This window comes from Triticum dicoccoides, chromosome 6A (assembly GCF_002162155.2).
Source record: "Triticum dicoccoides isolate Atlit2015 ecotype Zavitan chromosome 6A, WEW_v2.0, whole genome shotgun sequence".
In the NCBI taxonomy this organism is placed as follows: domain Eukaryota; kingdom Viridiplantae; phylum Streptophyta; class Magnoliopsida; order Poales; family Poaceae; genus Triticum; species Triticum dicoccoides.
In genome coordinates, this window is record NC_041390.1 from 317,890,636 (window position 1) to 317,916,683 (window position 26,048).

Here is a 26,048-nt window from a genome sequence, read left to right on the forward strand (position 1 = left end):
TCCACCTCATCATGATTCCGTTGCAACAACAATATGGTGCTATATGTCATGCATAAAAAAGGTTTCATAGACATGGTCAAAGGGCTGCTTGCCTGGCTGAACAAAGTCTTCTGGTCCAACTCCTTCGTCAGCAACGCAATCTATCGTCGCAAAATAATAACGAGAAAAATAAGGAAATAATAAAACAGAAAAATCAAAGTGCTCAGAAAAATGTCAACTTACTTTTGTTAAATACTAGGGTGAAAACTAAGAAGGGGAAAATTCCTAGTTTTGGATTTGGAGTTAGGGGAACAGAGTAGTGGATTTTCAAACAGAGATCTTATTGTTCAAATTTGAATTTAAATTTGAACAGTGCAGAAAAGTGTAATGGATGTGTATGAAAGTTACATCAATAAATAGGTGGGATTATTCTAAGATTTTAGGAGTTGGAATTATTCCATTTGGATAAATGTTTTATCCTATGGAATTTTTATAAAATAGACAGAAAAAGAAAAAGAAAAGTGGCACTGTTTCATTGGGCCAAAAAGGCCACAGTGCAGCAGGCCCAGAGGTTAATCAGCCCGCGCAAGGCTGCCACGTCGAAGGCGTAAAGGCGAAGTACGGCTTCAACCGATGGTGAACTGGTGTGCGCGCGCGTGCATTTTTAAACCCAACGGGTGGGTCCCACCCGTCAGGGCGTGAGGCTGATGGACAGGGCCCACGGCCGTCGTCGTCTACCTCCGTCCAGAGGCGACGACGAGCTTGCTGGCGGCGATATAGGGCATGGGAGGATGCGTGGGTGGTACCGTTGTGCTCGGGGAGGAGCCGCCATTCGGATGGAGGTGGAGTTGGTCGCCGGGGTGGCCTAGTTCGCCGGCGACGAGGAGGCACAACGGAGTTGCTTCGGGTGGCAGCGGTTCCGGCCGTTTTCGGTAGCTAATGAGAGGGCAAATAGGGGGGAAATGGTCAGTGGGCTCCTGCGGTTCTAGATCGAGTGAGAGCGGTAGCGGAAAAGGCGTATACCTCTGGATCGACAGCGACCCGAGGCGGCGGAGCTCTAGTCGATCCCGAGCACAGAAGCCCCTTGAGGATGTTTGGGTGGTGCGGGTGTGCTCTTGGGGGTGTGAGGAGGAGGCGAATTCTACTGGAGCGGCCCAGGGTGGCTTATATAGCCGGGCACCGGTCCACTGTGGACTTGTGCACCGGCAAGGTCACGGGCGAGGCCAGAGGCCGTGATGGCACTCGTGAACGAGTCCAGACCGTTCGTGGATCAGGTCCACGCCCATAGGAGGGAAGGTAAGGAGCGGGGAAGGCTCCAGAGAGCTCGTGCGTGTGAGGCCGTGCATTGGAGCTTGTAGGCGGCCGGTGCGCATGCGAGGGAGGCCACAGGAGGGAGAAGGAGGAGGGGGCCGACCAGCTGCCATGTTGGGGACGTCTAGGCGTCTCGTCGGGCGCGCTAGGGAGGCCCGAGGTGGCCGGGGGCGGTTGGAATGGGGCGGTTACAGTGCGGGAGCGCACTGTAGCACGCTCCAGAGCGCCCAAATGGCTGGCATGGCCAGTTTCTATGCAGTGTGGGCACGGCCAAAGGTGTCTGGTGGCTCTAGGGGGAGTAAAGAATGGGGGAGGGGCATTGGATGCCCTGGGTGGCCACTTGGGTGAGGAGGGAGGTGAGAAAGGAGAAGAATGCTGCAGTCCAGAAGGGTAAATGGGGATGTTTCACTCTTCAATCATTGAGCTGAGGCCAGGGAAGAGTTACTGGAGGTAGGAGAGGACTAGGAGGAGCTGTGGTAAAAAGTTGAGCTCAAGGAGAATAGTGTTAGTGGTCAAAATGGTGATTTTTGAAAAGTGGCAGAAGGTGTTTGATAATGGTTTGGGCCAGCAGATGATTTCCAACTACCATGAGACTCCACAGGGTGAAATGACACATATATTTAGGGCCTTCCAGCAATTTGGAGCTTATTTGGTCAAAGTTGCCAATGCAACTTTTGTAAACCCTAGAAATTAGCAGAAATGAACTTGTGTAGATCTAGTTGAGAAAATCACTTCCCCTTGATGAACCACTTGGTGTAGTGTCCTCATTTGGTCATGTGAACATGCTCACAAAAGTTGGGGTCAAGGAGAGAAAGTTGATAGTACAAACTTGTTCAAATTTGATTCTGGTCAGAGAGGGTTTTGGGGCATTTTGGTGAACCAAAATGACCTTAATTGACATGAGGCTTTGCAAGGTGTTAACAATATGCATTTGTGACTTGCTGGATTTTCCTTGGATTTTTATGAAAATATTTCTTGTAGAAATACTTCAAATCCTTGAAATGGCAGAAATGGTTTTGGGAGGTTTTGTCCAATATTTTGAACATGACCATGTGTTGAAACTCTTATATATGGAAGATATATGTCCACTGAGTTTCCCTAATTTTTGTCAAATATTGTTGAAACAATAAAATAATTTTTCCCTATTAAAGACCATTTCTGTCCTTAAGAAAAAGCTTTTAAGTAAAATAGGAAAATAACTTTTAAAATTATGGTTTATGGGAATCCTATATCTGTCCTTAAGAAAATAACTTTTAAAGACCATTTCTGTCCTTAAGTAAAATAGGAAAATAACTTTTAAAGACCATTTCTGTCCTTAAGAAAAAGCTTTTTGTGGTTTATGGGAATCCTATATCTAATAGGTTTCAAATATACTCTTTGAAATATTTTTCATACCACAAACCACGTACTTGTAGTGCAAAAAAAAACCTCAATTCAGGGGTTTTTGGAAAACTAATTTTTGAAAATACTATTTGGCCAAATTATTTTTGTAAGAAAATACTATATTGCACTGTACACATGGCATGATCATTGGGCAGAAGTTTGGAGCAGGGAGATGAAGTACAGAACATGGAGTTGTTGACTTGAAGGAGCACATGAAAATCACAGAGAGAAAACCAACTCCAAAATAAAAAGGCAATTATTGCAAAAGTTTTTGTTGGTCCAAAATTTTCATGCTTTATTAATGCAAATGAAATGTTACAAAATGCAGGGTGTGACATGACCGAGATTTGCAAATCGGTGTGACCGAATTCAATACTTTGTGAAACCCTAGCAGTCTTGGTGCCACCGAACTGTGACTCGGTCTGACCGAGTTCACTAGTTTAGGTTCCAAAAGCTGCTTCGGTATCACCAAGTTTTCAAATCAGTAGATCCAAAATGCTTTCTGTGGAAAACTAAAACTAAGTTTTTAACTCATTCTTTTGCAAAAACCTCTGTACTTTGTGATGCTCATTAAATCTACCTCATCTATAATCTATTCATAGGGTATGCTGTCAGTGTTTGCATCATGTCAGATCAGAGTGACAGTCAGAACAAGTCTGGGGAGCAAGTTAACATGAGTGAGGGCACTAGTCCCTCTAGCTGCTTTGATGAGGGAAGCAGGAGTACACCCAACAACTTGCCTAAGGTAGCCACTAGGACCAGAAAGAAGAGAACCTCAGATTCTTAGGATGAGGACTATGTGGCTATTGAAGAAGAGGCCACCTCAAAGAGGAAAGTTCTGAAAAAGGAATATGGCACAGCTGCTGCCACTAAGCTAGGAATGAAGCAAAAGGTTCCTGCCAAGAGAGTTCCTATGTCAAAGGCCAGAACGTCCACTCAAGAAACTTTGGGATCTGCACCCAAAGAACAGGTTGTGGCAAAGAAGAAATGGAAGCAAATGGTCAAGAAGACCACTGCTATAGTGCTTGGCAGATCTTCAATAATGAGAGATTCTGAAGAAGAGGAAGAGGAAGAGGAAGAGGATGCAGCACCAGCACCCAAAGCTCAAAAGCTTATGGGAGATGCTATAAGGGCATGGGCTGCTCCATGTAAGCCCAAAACTGCTCCTAAGACTGCTACTCCAGCTCCAAAGCCAAAACCCAAGAGGAGCACCAGGAACATCCCTGCTGAGGAGAAGAACAAGGCCCAGTGCCTCAAGCTGCTGAAGAAAAGATGATTATGTTGTTTTGAGGAAGTTGAAGCCCAAAATCCCTGATCACAATGATGCACACCCAGTTGCAGAGAATATGAAAATCAGGAAGGAATCATGATTGAGGCTATGGAGAGAGTCTGATCCATATGCCACCAGGAGAAGGACTGCTGTGGACTACATGTTCCATACAAAGGAACAACAGGACTTCTATGAGACTATTTTACTTGACAAGAAGCCCATAGTGTGTGACATGAGATGGGTTGATTGTAAATTCATTGAGGAAAATGAAGATCACTTCCCTGGTGTATATGACAGCTTCAAGGCATGTAGAGTCGATGAGTTTGTGGCTCAGAAGCTCACAAAGTGGAATGATGAGCTTATTATGCAGTTCTACTCCACAGCTCATTTCTACCCAGATGGAAGGATTGTCTGGATGTCTGAAGGTAGTAGGTACCAGTCAACGACTGAAGAATGGGAAAAATTGATCAATGCTACTGAGGAGAATGAAGATGACTTGGATGTCTATGCCGAGAATAAGAAGGATCACAGCACCATGGCACATATGTACAAAGAGATCCCAGATGCTGCTCTTGAGACACACAAGTTTGGATCAGTACATTACCTTCTGTCAGGTTTGCCAACAATTAACCTGCTTCACATATTTGATGTGCCTCAAAAGTTCAAAGTCATGAGCCTAATTATGGAAACCATAAAGAGAACAACTGCAGATCAGAAGAGAAGTTGTGGGTATGCCCCATAGATCCAGGAGCTAATCAACTCCAAGATGGGCACTGGTACATATCTCTTGGACAAGGAACATATGCCCATCTACCCAGACTTTGAGGATAACATTGTGGTGATGGATGAGAATGAACCATCTTCTGTGCAAGCACAAGCAAAGAGGGAGAAGGCAAGGACTGAAAAGGCTGCAAAGATGCCAACCATTGATGAGGCATCTCAATATCTTCTAAAGAGCAAGCAAGATCAGCTTGGCTACTTGATTGCCTCCACTCTGAGGATTGAGAAGGGATTGGCCACCCTGACTGAAAACCAGGAGAGCTTGGAGAGGATCATGGAGCAGAAGTTCTATGATTTAGATGTGAAGGTCACTGAGATACAGTTAGTTGTTGAGCAACTTCAGGATGAAGTGCAGGAGAAGAAGGGCAAGTCTACCACTGATGCTTTTTCTAGAGTGCCCAGAGGACAGAGATCTGCTGCAGTGCCTGTTACAGACACCAGAGAAACTTCATCTGCACCAGCTACAGCTTCAGTACCACCAGCTCCGGCACCCAGTCCACCATCTCCATCTACATCAACTGATGCCTTCGTCCTTGGAGTTTTATCTACACCACCATTTGAAGACCAAGCCTGAGAGTCGATCTAGCACTATGCATTTTTTATGAACTTTTTGGTAACTTGTTGCCAAAGGGGGAGAAAATGTATAGATCATAGGCTTCGAGAGAGAGTGTTGCTTTTTGTTCTCTCTTATTGTTTGGTGGTTGAACTTTGTTTATTTGCTTGTTTGAGATACTTTATGATACTTGGATGATCATGTGTTTGATCATATGCTACCTTAATGCTTGTTGGATGACATTATCTTTTTATATCCCCATATGATCATTCACTTTGCTTGGTGATGAGTACATGTATTTAATTATTATCATTTTGAGCGCTCCACCAAGATGTTTGTGACATGGAAGAGTAACACATGATCCTAACTCATTGTGCATTTCCAGTCCAAAGCAAATCTTAAACTATGCATAAATTTAGGGAGAGCTCTTGCTTTTCACATACTTCTCAAAGCGACAATGTTTTTCACTCTTATTATCATTTGTCGAAGCTTTGATCTATATGTTGTCATCAATTACCAAAAAGGGGGAGATTGAAAGTGCAACTATCCCTAGGTGGTTTTGGTAATTCCTAACAACATATAGCTCATTGAGATAATGCTATTTCAAGATTAATATCTCAGGAAAACTCAATGATTGGCATGGCATGGATGAGAAAAGCGGACCCCTCAAAATGCTAAGGACAAAAGGATTGGCTCAAGCTCAAAGCTGTCGGTGTCAAAACCGGCAGATCTCTGGTAGGGGGTCCCGAACTGTGCGTCTAGGCTGGATGGTAACAGGAGGCAAGGGACACGAAGTTTTACCCAGGTTCGGGCCCTTTCGATGGAGGTAAAACCCTACGTCCTGCCTGATTAATATTGATGATATGGGTAGTACAAGAGTAGATCTACCACGAGATCAGAGAGGCTAAACCCTAGAAGCTAGCCTATGGTACGATTGTTGATGTCTATGTTGTCCTACGGACTAAAACCCTTCTGTTTATATAGACACTGGATAGGGTTAGGGTTACATAGAGTCGGTTACAATGGTAGGAGATCTGAATATCCGTATCGCCAAGCTTGCCTTCCACGCCAAGGAAAGTCCCTTACGGACACGGGATGAAGTCTTCAATCTTGTATCTTCATAGTCCTGGAGTCCGGCTGAAGGTATAGTCCAGCCATCCGGACACCCCCTAATCCAGGACTCCCTCAGTAGCCCCCAAACCAGGCTTCAATGACGATGACTCCGGCTCGCAGATTGTCTTCGGCATTGCAAGGCGGGTTCTCCTCCAAATTTCATGTACCAGTTGAATAAAGTCCGGTTTCTTGTAGATGTTGCGCTCCTTGGCTTCTGCGCCCAATAATGGCCGCTCCCCATGTGTCAAACGAATATGAAAGGTCTGAGTGTTTTTACATTCACACCCCTAGCCGCGTAAACAAGCTGACCTATTTAAGGAGAGGAGGATTTAGATCCAAACCACACCTTCCCCCGTCGCGAGTGTTCATCAGAGCGCATTCGACAAAGATCCATTCCACCATGGCCAGCCGTCGCGACTCCTCCCTCCGCCCTTCTAGCCCTAAGCTTGGATATTGGGAAAGATGCTCCATCCCGCATAGCGAGTTAGTGATGCTCCAGACCAAGGGATTTCTCCCCCTGGCCTATATGATCCCGGTTCGATCCGGTCTTGCCGTCTATAACGGCGGAGAGCAAGCGGAGAGCGCCCCTAATCCCTCCAAAGTAGAGCGGGTGTGCCTCATCCCTTATTTAATAAGGGGGCTCAGATTTCCAATCCATCCATTTCTCCGGGGGCTGCTGGAGTTCTACGGCCTCCAGCTACATCATCTCATGCCTGCCTCAGTATTGCATATCGCGGGCTTTGTAGCCCTCTGCGAGCTGTTCTTGGGTGTTGAAGCTCATTTCGGACTATGGAGGGATCTATTTTGCCTCGTGCCCCGTTCCATGAAGGGGTCTATGTATCAAGTGGACAGAGCCGAAGTATGGAGCATCGCCGGGACCGGCTATCTGTCCGGAACCCCAAAGAAGGCGTTCGAAGACTGGCCCCCAGAATGGTTTTACATAGAAGAAGTCCCGCTGCTGGATCCTGTCCGGATCGGCCTCCCTGAATTCAACAATGCTCCCTTAAAGAAGCGCCGAAGTTGGCGCCCACGGAGCCCTCAGAGGGAAATTGACATGGATGTTGTTTACCTGATGGGCCGGATAAGATTGTTAGCTCACTCCGGACTAACCATGATCGGGGTCATGGCCGCATGCATCATGCGAGGGGTGCAGCCGCTACAGTATAGAGGCCACCCCATGTGGGATTTCAACGGGGAGGATGACACCACCCGCTACGGCCGTAAGGGGCCGGATTCAGCTGCGGGTCTAATAAAGACCTTGTCCGCTTTGTACAAGGGAGAAGAGGAGGATTTTCTCCGCGTAGACCCGAAGGGTGGATTTTCCATGTACAATCCTCCAAGCTGGGTGAGTGATCACATCTTCCCCATCCATTTTATATCCCCATTGTTAAATATTTAATCTTAGTGATTTCGACGCAGAACTGCGCCAGGCTGTTAAAGAGGTTAACAACCCTCCTCCACAACCCGAGGACCCAGGACGGTCCCTCGACCCGGACTCGCAAGAGGATCCAGAGCTTTTGATGGATCTGATTGATGGAGTGTTCCATCAATTGAGCAAGGACAACGCCCTGGTGGCCATTGCGGCCGATTATCCAGGGCTAATCCCGGCCTCCCAGAAACGGGAGGCCGAACCAGCAGCGACAAGCCAACGAGGGGACGCAGGGCCCCGTGGGCAGAAAAGAGGTGCAGTCCGGACCGGGGCGTCAGCACAAAGGTATAGCGCACCCCCTTATCGCAGGTGTCGTACCTTCAGGGCATATTAACACTTGTGCCCTCGTCAGGACAAAGAGACCTCGCCGAACTACATTCGGAGAGACCGCCAATCGCGCCTCCATCAGCCAGGCTCCAAAGCCTGGCCCGGAAGCGGGGCCGAACACAAGGCGCGCACCGGACGCTCCTCCGACGGAGGATGTGGACAGGTTGTCTGCCACCAACTCTGAGGTGGAGAGTGCCATGAACCACAGGCATCGCCGGGCAATTCTTCGCGGCGCTTGTTTCTCCCAAGAGGCGTTAGATGCCTTTAAGTCGGGAGATGCGTACCTCTATGCCGCTCAAAATGGTCTAACCAGAGCCACGGAGCGATATGTAAAAGACATACGTGTAAGAAAATTTTGGTAATTATATATATACAAGTAGCCCCCGAGAGTTGAAACAGTTAAAATAACTGATTTAAGGATCATTTGTTATGCAGGTTCTTATAGAAAAGAATTCCCTACTGTCCAATGAGCTGGAAGAGTGCAAAGCCCAACTTGAGGCCGCACTAGCCGCGGCAGGGGAGCCTAAGGAGGCCCCCTCTGGTAATATACACTTCGAAAGATAAGTATTTTGCGAAGCACGACTTTGGTGCGAATCTGACAAATGAAATTGCAGATGGCGCCGGATTGGATCCGGAAAGGCAACACCTCTTACGCCAGCTAAAGGCTAGTGAGAGGGTGCTGTAAAGGTGATGGGGGAGAAGAACGATCTCCGAGATGCCAACACCAAACTGGGCGTCGAGCTGAAAGATGTTCGTGCCCAGCTGTCAGACTCCGTGAAGGAGAATCAGCGGCTTCGGCGCGGCATATTTAGTAAGTACTTGAACGAACCTTTTGAAAGAAAGTTCGGCGGAGAAGTCGACTAACATAGCAATGTCTGTAGGTGTGCTGACAGGCCGTCCTGCAGAGGAGATGCCCGGTTCTACGGGTGACCTTCTTCCCGAGCTCTCTCAACTGCTCGATCGAGTTCGGCAAGCGATGCGAGGCGTCGCCCAGGCCCTGTGGCCATCCGTCTCCATGCCCGAAGGTCTTGGAGAGCTTGCGGAGAAGCTAAAAGGAGCACGGCGGCGCTTTCGATTGTGGAAGATATCAGCCTGCCGTCAAGGCGCTAGGGAGGCCTGGGCCATGGTGAAGACGCGGTACGCAAAGGCTGACCCAAACCACATGGCCGAGGTCGGTCATATAGGGCCCGATGGGAAGGAGATCCCTGTAAGCTCAGTATACGGCCAAGTGGAGTTGGCCGCAAAGTATTCCCAGCAGGACTGTAAATTAGACAGCCTGTTAGATGGTATTGAAGAGGAATACGATCAGTCAAAATGACTATGTAATTTAGTTGACATTTATAATGCCTTCTAGCCGGATTGTAGATCATTTGTCATGGCCGACCTTTTCGCTTCAGCCTCGGGACCTAACGGTCCGGAGTGTGTCCGAATTCCCATGCGGTTATATAGGAACCGGGGAATGCATGGAGACCAGGCGTAGGGGTCATTAGTGCGTGAACAGACAAGTGCTCGACTAGTTATGTTATATTACATGGTTAGTAAGAAACATCTTCCAGGGAGAATAGTTCCGTTAGGGGTTCCTTTCCCTGGGAGGCATGCCCTAAGGTGCATGTCCAAGCTGCGAAAAGAAACGCAGGAAAAACATCTGGGGGCGTATAGATAAAAATAAAAAAGATCATCTTTAGTTCACCGACCGAATATTCCCTTAAGAACGCTAGCTTTCGGCTTCACCCAGTCTGAGGTACACGTCCGGCTGACCCGGCAGTAACAAGCGCAAAGGTGCTCCCTTTACCACCTAGCCGAACAATCGGGAACGTAGGGGTAAGCACAGGAGCCAGGCAACCCAGCTTGGCCAAAACTTAAGTCGTATCGATGCATATAATGGTGAATAAAAGGTACATGCGGAAGTGTGACGCATGTGTTGGGCATGAAGCCCGTATGAATAAGCTTCTGTTTAAAGAAGCACCCAGGTTTAATGAGTGCGGATGGCGCGTCACTTTATGACCCTTTAAGGGCTATAAGAGAGAGAGAGAGAGAGAGAGAGAAGAAGAAGAGAAATGCAAGACAGAAAATATATAAAAAATGGATAGAGGAAGGAGACGAACATAGAGTCCAGCGCTAGGCATAGAATCTTCGGAGACGGGCTGCGTTCCATGGGTTCGGCTTGAGTCGGTTATCCGATGCATCTCGCACGTGGTACACTCCACGAGTCAGGACTTGGTCAATTATGAAGGGACCTTCCCACTTGGGCTTGAGTTTGTCCTTTTTCTTGTCCGGTAGTCGTAGAACTAATTCGCCAACGTTGTAATTTTTGGCTCGTACTTCTCTGCTTTGGTATCTTCGAGCCTGCTGTTGATAGAATGCGGAACGGGCTTTTGCCACATCACACTCCTCCTCCAATGCATCTAAGCTGTCCTGCCGATCGAGCTCGGCTTCTCTTTCTTCGTACATGCGCACTCGAGGTGAGTCATGAATTATGTCGCAGGGCAAAACTGCCTCTGCTTTGTACACCATAAAGAATGGTGTGTATCCGGTGGTGTGATTCGGCATGGTCCGCAGCCCCTAGAGTACGGAGTCGAGCTCCTCTACCCAGTGCGTGTTAGATTCCATGAGGGACCACACTAATCTGGGTTTAATGCCGCTCATGATAAGACCATTTGCACGTTCGACCTGGCCATTAGTTTGTGGGTGATAGACGGAAGCATAGTCGAGCTTGATGCCCATGTTTTTGCACCAGAGTTTTACCTCGTCGGCCATGAAGTTTGTGCCGTTATTAGTGATGATGCTGTGGGGAACGCCGTAACAGTGTATGACCCCGGATATAAAGTCTATCACCGGTCCGGATTCGGCCGTCTTAATAGGCTTGGCTTCTATCCAGTTGGTGAATTTATCCACCATGACCAGTAAGTATTTTTGCTTGTGGGTGCCGCCTTTAAGGGGTCCAACCATGTCAAGCCCCCAGACCGCGAAGGGCCAAGTAATGGGGATAATTCAGAGGGCGGTGAGTGGCATATGGCTTTGGTTTGCAAAGATCTGGCAACTGGTGCATTGTTGGACTAAGTCCTGAGCGTCTGCCCGGGCCATCGGCCAATAAAAGCTTGTACGGAAGGCCTTGCTTACAAGGGACCGAGCTGCAGCGTGATGACCGCCCAGTCCGGCATGAATTTTAGCCAGGAGGTTCCGCCCCTCCTCTTCGGGGATGCACCTTTGAAGGACTCCGGTAGTGCTTTTCTTATAAAGCTCTCCCTCGTGGACTCTATAGGCTATGGATCGCCGCACTATGCAGCGTGCCTCATTTTGGTCCTCGGGGAGTTCCTGCCTAGTGAGGTAGGCGAGGAATGGTTCTGTCCACGGGGCGATGACAACCATTATTACGTGGGCTGAAGGTGTTATTTCATTGGCAGATCCTCCGATTGTGTCAGAATGTTCGGTGTCGGGCAGTGCGGTTGGGTCGGGGTGTTATTGTTCGGCTCCCCTTCCCATACTACGGATGGCTTGAACAGCCTTTCTAAGAAGATGTTGGGGGGGGGGACTACATCGCGTTTTGCGCCGATGCATGCCAGGACATCTGCCGCCTGATTATTTTCTCGGGCTATATGGTGAAATTCAAGCCCCTCGAACCGAGCTGACATTTTTAGGACAGCATTGCGGTAAGCTGCCATTTTTGGATCCTTGGCATCAAAGTCTCCATTTATTTGGATATTGCGAGGTTCGAGTCCCTGCGCACCTCTAGGCATTGAATGCCCATGGATACTGCCATCCGGAGACCATGTAAAAGGGCCTCATATTCGGCTGCATTGTTGGAGTCTGTGTACATAATCTGGAGTATGTATTGAACTGTGTCTCCTGTGGGGGACGTCAAAACGACGCCAGCCCCCAGTCCGGCCAACATCTTGGAGCCGTCAAAATGCATGATCCAATTTGAATATGTGCCGTACTCTTTAGGGAGTTCGACCTCCGTCCATTCTGCGACGAAGTCGGCCAAGACTTGCGACTTGATGGCTCGCCGTGGCTTATAAGTTATGTCGAACGGGAGGAGCTCAATGGCCCATTTTGCAATCCGGCCCATTGCGTCACGGTTGTTTATAATATTGTTAAGTGGTACTTCCGAGGCTATTGTTATTGAACACTCTTCAAAGTAGTGTCGTAGCTTCCGGGATGCCATGAATACCGCTTATGCGATCTTTTGATAATGCGGGTACCGTGATTTGGAAGGAGTGAGGACAGTGGACACATAATAGACCGGCTTTTGAAGGGGGAATATGTGTCCATCCGCTTCTCGTTCGACGACGAGCACTGCGCTTACAACCTGATGTGTTGCTGCAATGTATAATAGCATTGGTTCGCCAATATTTGGCGCGGCCAGGACTGGGTTTGTTGCAAGTATGGCTTTTATCTCCTTGAGTCCGGCCATGGCTGCATCTGTCCATTCGAAGTGTTCGGTGCGCCGAAGGAGGCGGTAAAGGGGTAGGGCCTTTTCTCCCAAACGGGAGATAAAGCGGCTTAGAGCCGCCACGCATCCGGTTAACTTTTGTATTTGTTTGAGGTCCTTTGGGATATCCAGTTGCGACAGAGCTCGGATCTTGGCTGGGTTTGCTTCGATTCCTCTACCGGATACAATGAAGCCCAAGAGTTTTCCGGCTAGAATGCCGAAAACGCATTTTTCCGGGTTGAGCTTGATGTCGTATGTTCGGAGGTTATCAAATGCGAGCCTCAAGTCGTCTACTAGAGATTCGACATGTCTTGTTTTGACGACCACATCATCTACATATGCCTCCACTGTTTTGTTGATCTGGCTTGCCAGACATGTCTGAATCATGCGCTGATATGTTGCGCCGACGTTTTTGAGCCCGAAGGGCATTGTGTTGAAGCAGAATGGGCCGTATGGTGTGATAAATGCCGTTGTGGATTGGTCAGATTCTGCCATCTTGATTTGATGGTAACCGGAATATGCGTCGAGGAAACACAACGAATCATGTCCTGCGGTAGCTTCGATAATTTGATCGATGCGGGGGAGGGTATGGTCATCTTGCCTGAAAAATTCTCAGAGTTGTCGAAACCTTGATCCTCGTTAGCGTACTCAACAGGTTCCTCGTTCACCTACTCGTCTCCTGGATCTACCCAAGGCAACAACACAAGTAATGGAACAACAATCAATCACGGTGCAATGCACAAGCAACCTGATGCAATACATGGCATGATATGCAAGATATGATATGCAATGCATATGCGTGCTCTGGAAGGGAAAGAATGATCAAGGCATCAACTTGGCAAACCAAGTATGCTGCTAGAAAGATGACATGATTTCAGTTGAAATCGATATAAAGATCACCAGAACCGGATGCACAGTTTGCAAATGGCAAGCATCACAAGAATGACGCAAATATGTGATTAACAGCATGATGCCACTTAGAATGCAACAAGAAACTAAGCTACTTCACTCCAACATAACAACAAAGCTTATGGAAGTGATGTAAAAGAGATGTGTGACAAAACATGAACACTGAGCTACGACTAAATCACACTAGAACAGGTTCAAACAAGCATGGCAAAAGTGCAAAAGATATCAGCTTCACAGACTTAGGTAAAATACTAACATGTCATAAACAGCATCAGGAAGCAATGTTTAAATCAACCAAACAACATTCTACAGGAGCATATCATGGCAAATAAAGGCATGGCATGATTGCACTAAAAGCATAGAACAAAAGTCCCTTACTGAATATGAGCCAAAAAGGCACAGAAGATATGATAGCACCCATGTAACCATAGCAAGTTTTATTAACAGTTTCAGACTTAGAAGAAAAACATAGCATGGCATAAACATATTTATGATAGCGAGTTTGTGAGCTCATTCCACTCACCACAAAGCATTGCATGACAACATAAGCATACCAATAGCAAGATGACATATTCCTGAATCTAACCATGGCAACATCAAGTTAATACGATGCATGGATCACTAGCAACAACCATGGCAATATTGATTAACATGTTAACAATCTCCGAGGAACATTTTATAGCAAAAGTAGGGCAATAAAAAGACATGCTAGATCACTCCATAATTTCAAACAGGGGCACGAATGGATAGAGAATAACTACTTGTTCAATACATCCTCACTGAAGTATCCCAAAATAATCACGGATCTCAATGTAGCATCAAGTTTTCATGGCATAAAAATAATAGCAGGGAAAAGACTGCAAAAACCGAAGTCCCTGAAAACAGCAACATTACAGAGCCTAGTTTGCATGCTTGTGCTAGTCACCACATAGATCACAAAAATACAAGAATTGCACCCCTGTAAATATGGCATGTTTTAGTTCAAAACACAAGTAGACCTCATGCTCATATGATGCACACATCACACGCAAAAAAAATGACAAATCTTCATGATCTGATAAGTACCAGCAGCTACCATTTTATAGCACTCTTGCATCGAGGAAAATGGCATCATGATGGATAGTAACATGCATGTAAATGCATCTAACATGAAGAGCAAAACAAGACGAACAAATTGACATATCATATGCATGATTTGGAGACACAGTCACAGAGATACGACATGATAAATAAGACATAAAAACATTAGGGACTTGAGAAAAATTTCGGGGTTAACCTCACTAGATTTGGATCTAGGGTTTCCGGTGGCGCGGTTCCCGGGGCAACCGGAGTTCGCTGGAGTGAGTCGCTTGGGTGGAGGGAGATGGCCGGAGAGGCGCGGTCGGAGACGAAGGCGGCTCGCTGTCGAGGAGCCGGAGCGGGGCGGCGAGATCCCGCGGCAGAGTGGCGCCCGTCGGCGGCGGATGCGGCGCCCATCGGCGCGGAAAGCGGCGGGGCGCAGCTCGCGGGAGGATGGCCGGCTGCGGAGGCGAAGGGTGGCGGAGCTTGGCGCGGGCGGCGGCGGATGCGCGGGCGTGGGGCGGTGACGGTTGGGCCCGCGGGGCCGGCCTCGGGCCCGGCGGGCTTCGGCGGTGGCGGGTGGTGGCGCGCCACATGGCGGATCGTGGTTCGCAGGGGCGAAGGTAGACGCGTCCGGCCGGAGCGGACACGTCCAGCGGCACGGAGGAGGGTGGAGCTAGGGTTTGGACTGCGGATTTCGAGGGAGATGCACATATTTATAGGTAGAGGGAGGTAGGAATGTCCAAATCAGGTGCGGTTTTTGCCCACACGATCGTGATCCGACGGCGGAGGACATGGAGGTGGTTTAGATGGGTTATTGGGCTGTTTTGTAGGAGTGTTGGGCTACAACACAAAAGAGGGTTTTGCGGTTACCCGGTTAACCGTTGGGGCGTCAAACGGCCTCCAAATGGAACGAAATTTGAGAGGCAGTCTACCGGTGGTGTACCAAGGCCACTTGACAAATCTCGACCCATTCCGAGAATGTTTTACTCCCGCTCATGAAACGAGACAAGAGGGGTGCACTGGGTGCATGTGGGAGTGTCGGATTGCAAAACGGACAACGGGGAAAATGCTCGGATGCATGCGACGAACACGAATGAAAATGCGAAGCACATGATCACATTATATGAAATGCATGACATGACCAAAATGCAAAGCGAAGACAAAAACCCAACCACGAAGGGAATCTCATAACATAAATCTGAAAATGACAAGAGTCGGAGTTACAAATATGGAATGTTGTATCGGGGGCGTTACATGGCGGTGCGATCATCGCGTCACACGGAAGGCGGCAGCGACGAGTCCTGCTGCTCGTGGACCATGGGGCCGGTGGCAGCGTTAGCTGTAGGTGATGGGGAGTGGTGGGGAGCGTCGTCGCCCGCTGGCGCTATCTGAGCAACGCGGGCGGCGACGGCTGCCCAGTGCTCAGCACGATCTCGATGAGCGTCTGCCATGAGAACGCCGGAATGGCGGCAAAACGACCGACGGAGGACAGGCTTCGACACGCCCCTACCTGGCGCGCCAAATGTCAGATTTAAGGCTCCGTAGACCCAAGAAAGGTTCAAACTCAGGGGCGTGTGCGAAGAAATCAATCTCTCCAGCCAGCCAACTCGTCACTCTCACGAACTAGCTCGATGAACAGGAAGGAAAAAGACACGATAGTTTACCCAGGATCGGGCCACCTTGCAGTGTAAGACCCTACTCCTGCTTTGGGGTGGATTAGCCTTGCGAGGGGCTGAGGATGAACTAGTACATAGGAAGAATCAACCTCCGAGGTCAGTTCTTGTGTGGGTGTGAACTAGTGAGGTTTCAGGTTCTGGATGCCGATCCCCCCGATGGTGGTGGCTAAGCTATATTTATAGGGGCCTCGGTCCTCTTCCTCCAAAATGAAGGCGGGAAGGAATCCCATAATGGCCAAGTTTGAAGGGATACAAGTAGTACATATTATCCTAACGAAAGGTGGTCTTCGCATACAAAGCTCCTGGTCGTGAACAAGTGGTGGGCTCGATGATGACATCTGTCTTGTCGTCCTGGCGGTCTTGTTCTCGTTGCACTGGAATGGAAACCTTTGGCTGATTCCTCGGGACCCCGCACTTGCGCATGCCTCCTTAGCACCAAAGAGGAAACCTGCTGCTCTACGCCCACTGGCGCCCGCCTGGCCTTGGTCGTCATTGTGGCACCCCGGCTCAGAGAAACTGGAACTCCCTGTATTCCATCCTAGAGATTGAGGCGAAGTCTTCTGGAATACGGCACAACTTAGCATAGAACAAACCAGCTCTCTGTTACAACACGAATACGAATACAAGGTTCCCTATATTACAATGAATAATAATGGCATGGCAACGCTACGCCAACCACAGTTGCTCTATGCAAGCAGCATAACAACTCAAGCTAGCGGAACCTCTACTCGCAGCGGAACAATGAACGATGATGATGGACTCCAATCCGCAGGGACTCTATCTGGAACATTTATCCTAGCTCACAAACACAGGAACCACACCAAACAAGCAAGCAATCTAGGCACGACCTGCAAACTAGCATGACATGTCAGGTCAGTACATTGAATGTACTTGTAAGCTCACAATAACCAAAAGTTGTCCAAACAAATAGTAGCATGGCATTAGCACGTTAAAGCAATCATGAGCATAATACTCTTAGGACAACATGGCATGCACAAGGTGAACATGATACAGCTAGAATAACATTATCAATACATGAGCATATGAACATGATGATACTACATGCAATAGGTTAACGTTCTCATGCACCAACTTACTCTTGCTTGGCGGTTACCTCATAAGCATCACATGCATCAACTTACCAACATCGGTGTTGGGAATATTACTACTGGGCATAAACCGGCCTACCTGGGCCGGATTAACTTCATCACTAGTTCAAAGGTGTTAAAGCCCAAAGAGGCAGATAAAGGCCCAGGGCCCGTACTCAGTTTACAACCTGTAGCCGTACACCAGCTTTGCGCATATACTTGTACTATAAGTAAGCAACAAGGAGAGACCAACCCGGATACGCGTATGAACCGGTGTTGGGACTCTCTGAACCGGCAAGCGTCACCCGTGTATATAAGGGGACGACCCGGTGGCGGTTCAAAGGGACAGACAACAACTCGAGACATAGGCGAAGCTTGCTTGCTCCCTAGTCATCGAAACCCCATCAATTCCATCACAACTAGACGTAGGCTTTTACCTTCCTCGAAGGGGTCGAACTAGTATAAACTCTCTTGCATCCTTGTGTCCGCTTTAACCCCTTCAAGCTAACCCGTCGCAATGGCTCCACGACTAAGTCCTTTCTCTAGGACATCTGTCGTGTCAAAACCACGACAGTTGGCGCCCACCGTGGGGCTATCGCATGATGGTTTCCGGTTCTTGGAGGGCCGCTTTGAAGGACTCGAGGGCTATGCTGTAGGTCGAATGACTAAAAGTCGTCGCGGCAGGCTCTACATCGACGACGCAGGCTGGGGCCCCGAGGCCGGCTCAATTGAGTACGGGTACCGGGTCCCCTTTGGTAGCATTCACGTCTTCATTGGCAAGATCGTTGAACAGGGCCCTGAGCCGGACATCTGCACCGACCTCGTCGAGACGGCTCAGCGTGCGCAATCCGCCCGGGTTAAACCGGCCACGAAGCGTGCCTTCGTGGGAGTCATCCATGGAGGAAGTTATGAGGACGGATCGGGATTTCGCGGGGCGACTGTCATTTGTTCCGGTGACGAATCTTCGACCGGAGAAACCGAATCTCTTTATCAGCTACAAGATGGCTGGATTGGGAGCTGTTCCGATGGCGACAGTGTTCCGGACCCCTCTGAGCTGCCCAACCGGATTGGAATATTCATGGCCGGAACACAAGCAGTGCTTCATTCTTCGACGGCTGCGGCAACGATTTCCGGTTCAGCAGTAGCGACGGCTGCCGGGGCAGGAGGCCCTGTGCACCCGCCGGCTCAGGTTCTATCAGAACTATTTGATGCATTGGCTGTGCTTATGGCGGAGGTTAATCCACCAGATCAGGACGTTCACAATACGGAGATTGCAAAGGTAAAGGAACAGATCACCCAGGCCAAGGCGGATCTGGCAGTTGAGGACACCAGGATGGCCGCAGAGTGGGCTGCTTTAGATGCACAGGCCTACAGGCTTATGTTAGACCAGAGCGCATCGCATGAAGTCATGAGGAGGAAGCACCGATCCCGCTTACCTCCAGTTTTCGAGGCCAGAGACCTTTTCAACACTCCAGGGCCAAGAGCCGGCAATCCGCTGGAGGGGAACCGGGCAGAAGCCCCTGGGACCGGTGCACCGGTTCAGCCTCGTCAGATCGACCCGCCTCGTCAAAACACCATTGTACCTCAGGCTGCTTTAACACCCCTGGGTCACTACTCCAATCCAATGGACAATCTTGTTGCCGCTGTTGCACGGCTGGAGGCCATTCCAATTGAAGGTGACTCGCCGCAGGCAGTAGAGACACGGCGGGTCAAGGAACTTCTGAGGACAGCTTTGGCCCAACAGGAAGCGTACTCGTACAGCCGCGACCGGATCCACTCGACCCCTCGTCCAAGCCGGAGCTATAGTAGACATATGGATGAACCGGCAGTGTCGAGTAACGAACGACGTGGGGCACCCCAAGACAACAACCCGACGGGTGGCGCTGATGACGCTCAGGGAGTGGTGGACCGTGTCCACGCGCGCAGGGAGGCCGAGTTAGCCGCACAACATCAGGCTCGGCAGCTCACGCCGGTTCGTCCAACCACCTTGACTGAACCTGGTGTTACTTCCAGTTCGTTGGGGGTGCCTTGCCTTATCCCTGCTTTACGCAACGTGCGCCTGCCCAAGGATTTCAAAGGCCCGCGCAAGGTACCAAATTACACGGCGGATCAACCTCCAGAGACATGGGTGGAGAGCTATGAGATGGCCATGGAGATGCTTGATGTGGATGACGCGGCGTGTGCAAAATACTTCACCATGATGCTCGAAGGAACGGCCCATACTTGGTTAAAAAGCTTGCCGGCTAATTCTATCAGTTCATGGGCCCAATTACGGGCCCGGTTTATCAACAATTTCAAAGATACCTGTAAACAGCCTATGTCGATAGTGGACTTAGCTGCATGCGTCCAGGAGGAAGGAGAATCAACGACTCATTAGGTGCGCCGGGTTTCACAAGTGTTGCACTCCTCAGACCGCATCAACGCTGACACCGCAGTATTAACCCTAGAGGGCAACTGCTGGTTTGGACCCCTGAAGCTGAAGTTGGGACGGATGAAGCGTCATTGCACCGACATGGGGACTCTCATGGCCGCTTTGGTGAAATATGCTGATTCTGATAGTACCAAGGATCCCGAATCTGATGAGGACAAGACAGGGAAAGGAAAGAAGAACAGCAGCTCCAAAGGTCAGCAACATCACTGGGTAGGCAATGGCGGAGGAGGCAAGCATAAAGCAGATGGTAACATGGACTTTGTGGCTAATACCAACGCACAGAACAATGGCCAGCGACGCAAGGGTAGGCCAAAAAATCGTAGCAGGGCACCCAACCCTAACCCAAACCGCCTAAACTATCTGCTAAGCCAGCCCTGTCCAAGACATGGGACGAAGGAGGAACCAGCAAACCACCTTTGGAAGGATTGCTTTATTATGCAGGAGTTCAAGAATTCTAATAATTTCCGTTATGATCACGAATCTGGCGATGGCTCAGGGTCCGGGCCGGGTTACGGTGGAGGAAGTTCCGGTTCAGGATTTAATGGTAATCCGGGCGGAAATAATGGTCAAAATAATCGGAACAACTAGGGTTGTTACAACCAACAGCAGCAACAGTCAGGTTACCAGAGCAACCCAAAGCAGTTGAGTAGTGGGCAGTACCATGTCTTTACCACTATCTTGGACAAGCGAGACCGGAAGGTTCAGAGGCGGGCGGTCAACTCAGTTGAACCGGCCATACCCCGTTATATACATTGGTCTTAACAACTGATCATATGGAGCAGAGAGGATCACCGGCCCCAGGTTGATAATATGGGTCAGTTGGCTCTGGTGGTGGCGCCTCAGGTGGGAGGTTATAAGTTCACCAAGGTGCTCATGGATGGAGGGAGCAGTATTAACATCCTGTACTATGAGACCTTCCGTCGTATGGGACTAACAGATAAGAATCTCAAACCGTCTAATACAGTATCCCACGGTGTAGTGCCTGGCAGATCAGCATATCCCGTTGGTAAGATAGCTCTGGAAGTGGCCTTTGGGGATGATCATGATTCCAGGTCAGAGACATTGACGTTTGAGGTGGTGAAAATCCAAAGTCCATATCATGCCCTGTTTGGCTGACCGGCATACGCCAAGTTTATGGCCCGGCCCTATTATGTGTATTTGCAGCTCAAGATGCCGAGTCATAAGGGGACAATAACGGTTCACAGAAGCCGCAAAATCACTTTGGAATGCGAGGAAGGAGATGCGGCTTATGCAGAGTCGGTTTGTGCCACCGAGGAGTTGAAATACTATAAAGACAATGTTGATCCGGCGGACATGACTCCGTGCCAACTACGGAGCATGATCCGGCCCTGAAGTTCAAATCGGCAGCAGAGACTAAGCTTGTTGACTTCGTACCTGGCGATTCGTCCAAGCAGTTCAGCATTAGTGCCAACTTGGATCTGAAATAGGAAAGTGCGCTCATCGAGTTCATCCGTGAGAATCGGGACATTTTCGCATGGAAACCCTCCGACATGCCAGGTGTACCGAGGCAACTCGCTGAGCACACACTTAATGTGGATCCTAAATATAAACTGGTGAAACAGTTCCTCCGCCGGTTTAACGAAGAAAGGCCCAAGGCGATTGGAGAAGAGGTAGCCAGGCTCTTAGCAGCTGGCTTTATTATTGAAGTTTTTCACCCTGAGTGGCTTGCCAATCCGGTGCTGGTCCTCAAGAAAAACGGCACCTGGCGCATGTGTGTGGATTACACAGATCTTAATAAGGCTTGTCCAGCAGATCCTTTTGCCCTCCCCTGTATTGATCAAATTATTGATGCTACGGCGGGTTTGAGCATTTAAGTTTTTTGGATGCGTATTCTGGCTATCATCAGATCAAAATGGCAGTTAAGGACCAGGAGAAGACAACATTTATAACTCCCTTTGGAGCCTTCTGCTATGTGTCTATGCCCTTTGGGCTCAAGAGTGCCCAGGCAACTTACCAACGGTGTGTACAAAATTGTCTACACAAGCAGATTGGCCGTAATGTACATGCTTACGTGGATGATATCATGGTTAAATCCATGGAGAGGGAGACTCTGATTGATGATTTGAAAGAAACCTTTGATAATCTGAGAACATACAATATGATGCTTAATCCGGACAAGTGTGTCTTTGGTGTACCAGCGGGCAAGCTATTGGGTTTTCTAGTGTCCAACAGGGGAATTGAGGCTAATCCGGAGAAGATCATGGCTATCACCTCCCTGGCTAAACCGAAGTGTATCAACGATGTTCAATGCCTGGCAGGCAGGATTACTGTGCTAAGCCGGTTTATCAGTCGCCTGGGTGAGAAGGCAATCCATTTGTATCAGATGTTGAAAAAGATGGATCAGTTTGTCTGGAGTTCTACTGCTGATGAAGCATTTGAGGACTTAAAGCGGCAATTGGTCAATCCGCCTGTGCTCGCCGCTCGCGTTGACAAGGAGCCGTTACTGCTATATGTTGCTGCTAATGTTCAGGCGGTCAGTGTAGCTATTGTGGTGGAGCAAAAGGAGGCAGGTAAGGAGCATCCGGTTCAACGTCCGGTCTATTACATCAGCGAGGTGCTCATTGAGTCCAAGCAAAGGTATTCGCATTGGCAGAAGCTGGTGTATGGAGTTTTTATGGCAAGCCGGAAGCTTAAACAATATTTCCAAGGGCACTCAATTACGGTGGTCAGTTCTTCTCCTTTGGGAGATATCATCCAGAACCGGGAGGCAACTGGCCGGATTGCAAAGTGGGCCATAGAGCTGGGGCCGTACGGTTTGAAGTATGTGCCTCGGACAGCGGTTAAGTCTCAAGCACTTGTTGATTTCATCAATGATTGGACGGAAATGCAAGCACCTGAAGAAAAACCGGATCATACGTATTGGACCATCCATTTTGACGGATCCAGGCAGTTGGAAGGCTCGGGGGATGGAGTCATATTAACTTCCCCACGAGGTGATAAGTTTTGTTATGTTCTCTGTTTAATGTTCCCTTGTACTAACAATGCAGCTGAGTATGAAGCCTTGCTCCATGATCTCCGGATGGCTGGAGATGAATCTAAGTCGAGTTAAGTGCTTCGGTGACTCGGACCTTGTGGCCCAGCAAGTGTCTGACACTTGGGACTCCAAGGACCCACTCATGGCAGCATATCGTCGTGAGGTGGATACTGTCGCAGGTTATTTCAAAGTCTATCAGGTGGATCACATGGACAGGCGGAAAAATGAAGCGGTAGATGCTTTAAGCCGGCTGGGCTCTCAGCGCAAACCGGTCCCACCCAATGTTTTTCTGGATGTGCTGCACAACCCGTCGGTCAAGATCCCTGGTGAAGAGGATTTGGCTATTCCTGATCCGGAGGCTCGATTGGTGGCGGCTCTTCATATTATTCCAGATTGGACGCTTCCTTACCTGGCGTACAAGAACCGGGGTGAGTTGCCAGAGGATGAGATTCTAGCCCAGCAGATAATCCGGTGATCCAAGTCCATGGCTATCATCAACGGCGAGTTGCATCATTGCAGTATATCAGGAGCTTTTCAACGCTGCGTGTCTCTGGAAGAAGGCCGTGAAATCTTGCGTGAGATCCACGAAGGAGATTGTGGCCACCATGCCGGTTCAAAGTCTCTGCTGGCTAAAGCGTTTCGCCATGGTTTTTATTGGTTAACTGCTCATGCTAATGCGGAGGATCTGGTCAGACGATGTGATTGTTGCCAAAGGTTTTCAAGGCGTGCTCATGTATCGGCCCAAGAATTGAGAATGATTCCAATTACTTTGCCGTTTGCGACTTGGGGGATGGATATGGTTGGGCCTTTTAAAAGGTCCAAAGATAAGAAGACCCACCTCCTGGTGGCGGTTGACAAGTTTACAAAGTGGGTGGAGGCAGAACCTGTTAGCAAGTGTGATGCGGCCACGGCGGTTCACTTCATCAAAAAGGTGATTTTCCGGTTTGGTTTTCCGCACAGTATTGTCACAGATAATGGTACCAATTTATCCAAAGGTGCTATGAAGGAGTTCTGCGAACGGGAGCACATCCGGCTCGACGTCTCATCAGTGGCACATCCACAGTCCAACGGTCAAGAAGAAAGAGCTAATCAAGAGATCTTGAGAGGCATCAAGCCCCGGTTCATGGTTCCTTTGCAGAGAACGCCGGGTTGTTGGGTAGAAGAATTACCATCTGTTCTATGGAGCATCAATACAACACCCAACAGATCAACAGGATACACACCGTTCTTCATGGTTTATGGAGCGAAGGTGGTTCTTCCCAGTGATATCCGCCATGATTCACCTCGTGTCACGGCTTATATTGAAGCGGACAATGAGACAGCACAACAAGATGCTTTGGACCGGTTGGATGAAGAGCATGACATCGCAGCCGCCCGATCGGCGATTTACCAGCAGGATCTTCGTCGTTATCATAGTCGCCGGGTCAGAACCAGAACCTTTCAGGAAGGAGATTTGGTGCTTCGGCTCATCCAAGATCAGACTAATATGCATAAGCTATCCCCACCTTGGGAGGGGCCTTTCGTGGTTAGCAAGAATCTGCACAACGGGTCGTACTATCTGATCGATATTCAAGAGCATAAGGACTCACGTACATCAGAGGAGGAGACTAACATGCCGTGGAATATAGCTCATCTTCGGCCTTACTACACCTGAGCCATTGGCTATACTTATGTACATATTACGACAATGTATATATTATGATTAAATATAATAAACCGAAACCTCAGCTAAAGCGGGGTATCTGTTCTTTTACATCATGTGAGGTTACACGGAGTTGCTCTAAAGCGGCCTCCGGTTTACCCCTTGAGTTAGCTTTGCTAAAATCATCATGTTATATCACTTAGAGGATTGGTCGTGTCCGAACCAATACCATGCCTCTTGTTAGGCGAGAGCCACCAGATCACTTGGGGACTTGGTCATGTCTGAACCAGTCATGCCTCTTGGTCGGCCTAAGGCCACAGAATCACTTGGGGGCTTGGTCGAACCCGAACCATGACCACGCCATTTGGTCGGCATAAGTGCCACGGTTTCATCTGGGGACCTGGCTGACTAGAACCATAGTTACACCTAACGGGAACTTGGTCGTGTTTAGCCATGGTAACGCCATTTGATCAGCTTAAATAAAACTTTTCTTTTGCTTCACACTTTTCTTTGAAGGGTTTTTTTTCCTTTTCATTGTGTTTCTTAAACTGACAATTTTTTTTCAATTGACGGAACACAGTTCACGTCAATCCGGAGACTATTTGACCGGTTTGATCCATGTTGTTAACATCCTCTTATGGAGTAACACGGTGTTTATTATAACCCGGCACGATTTACAATGGTAAACTAGCGTCATATATATACAGGAGCTGTCATCTCCTCCAAAAAGTGTGGGTTTGCAAAACTCCGCTTCAAGATTGGCTAAGCCAACTTCACGCTCAATGACGGCAGGTATTATGTATCTAAAAAATTTGGTCATATACTTAAAATTTTGTTTTGATTTCATATATGCAGACATCATATTCCGCCTGACGGTACAACCGCGGTGGCACTTGACGAATTTTTCATTTCAGAAAGTATTTTGGAAAGTTCATGACCACAGGAAGAGCAAATTATGCACGAAGGCATATCAACATCAAAGGTATCAGCTAGCCTATTACAAGGCAACATGGTGCCCATAAATAATATAATTGTTTTTCACGAAGAAGTGGCAGTTTTAAAACCGGCTTCCAGTTCAAGCTTGGTCACCAGCCTGGCCTGATGGTTGCGGGTCATCCTGCGCCGCTTCAGCCTCCGTGTCCCTACCAAGTGGCTAGAAATCCACAGTTGTCCAGTCGATTCCCATTAATGCTTGAAAAACTGCTTCATCGTGGATCAGCAAGGACGGGTCAATATCGGGAGCGTAAGTATGCTTACGGATTTGAGGAATCAGATTTTTCGATTCATGGGTCGGCGCAGCTATTCACTTGTTCTGACTGTCATATTGCGCTTGATAATGAGACAAGTCTGCTTCCTCAGCCAACTGACAAGCTAGTGGACGCACCTCTCGGTTTATCGCTCGCAGATCGGCTTCACCGAATTCTGATCCGTCTTCCTTCAAGCTAGGATAGCCCTGAGCCGCTTCAATAGGATCAAAATCCGGCACCCAGGCTTTTGCCCGGATTAAAGCATTGATTGCGCCGGTTCAAGCAGCAGATTTCTTCAGCTCTTCAACCCGGGCAGGAAGCACCGACAGTTTCATCAGAGTATCTTGAATCAAAGTGGGCGCCGGTTTGTTATGAGATGCGGTAGAAATGATCCACTGGGCACCAGTATATAATTGTTCAA